The sequence below is a fragment of the Hippopotamus amphibius genome, chromosome 4 (assembly GCF_030028045.1).
Source record: "Hippopotamus amphibius kiboko isolate mHipAmp2 chromosome 4, mHipAmp2.hap2, whole genome shotgun sequence".
Classification (NCBI taxonomy): Eukaryota; Metazoa; Chordata; class Mammalia; order Artiodactyla; family Hippopotamidae; genus Hippopotamus; species Hippopotamus amphibius.
Window position 1 is genome coordinate 80,878,982 of NC_080189.1, and position 861 is coordinate 80,879,842.

At 45.5% G+C, this 861-nt stretch overlaps 1 non-coding gene across 1 annotated transcript; it reads right to left on the reverse strand.

The window, feature by feature from the left end:
* Positions 1–370: 370 nt before the first annotated feature.
* LOC130852718 (U6 spliceosomal RNA) lies at positions 371–477 on the reverse strand. The gene has a single exon (XR_009053445.1). It is a non-coding gene; the product is annotated as a U6 spliceosomal RNA (small nuclear RNA).
* Between the last annotated feature and the right edge of the window lie 384 nt (positions 478–861).

Genomic DNA, 861 nt, shown 5'->3' on the forward strand with positions numbered 1-861 from the left:
GGCCTGCAGTGCACTAGGGAGGGAAAAGGAAGTTAACCTTCATTAAGCCACTGAGGTTTGGGGCTTATAAGGAACACGTGAACCCTCCCTGAATCACACGGAGATGATCAGGGTGAAACTCTATGCTGGTCAGAAGATTGAGAAGAATCCATCTTTGAGTAAAGCCCCTTCTCCTTTGTCAATCTGGCCAGCCAGGGTGTTTTCATAAAGGACAAATCTTTTTTTTTTTTTTTTTTTCAGATTTTATTGGAATCTAGTTGCTTTACATGTAGTGTTAGTTTCTACTGTACAGCAAAATGAATCAGCTACACATATACATATATCCCCTCTTCTGGGGATTTCCTTCCCATTTAGGTCACCAAAAAAAAAAAAAAGTAAGGAATGCTTCACGAATTTGCATGTCATCCTTGTGCAAGGACCATGTTAATTTTCTCTGTGTTGTTCCAGTTTTAGTATACGTGCTGCAGAAGCGAGCACCCTAAAGACCCAATCATCTGAGTGCCCCTTCTTTTAACAACAAGTCCTTCCAGTCTGCAGGACACCCTGAAACCCCAGGTCTTGGAAACCTCTCTAACTGAATGCAGACCCCGGGCTGAGAAGGGTCTTTCCTGAGGGCGTCCCTCCTGCCGCACACACTCCTAATGCCACACACAGCCTGGGGCCTTTTTGTGTGGTGAACTGTGGGCATTCAAGGGAGGAAGCAAGAAAGAGATTTGGAAGGATATGTGTAAATGGATTCCTGGGTTAAGATAGACAAACCTAGAAATAAAGTCCCTCTGAATGTGTTTCCCACATGGCGCAGAGTCCACACTGGGCCCCCCGTTGTCTCTGGGAGCTCATTGTCTGAAAGGCTCCACCACG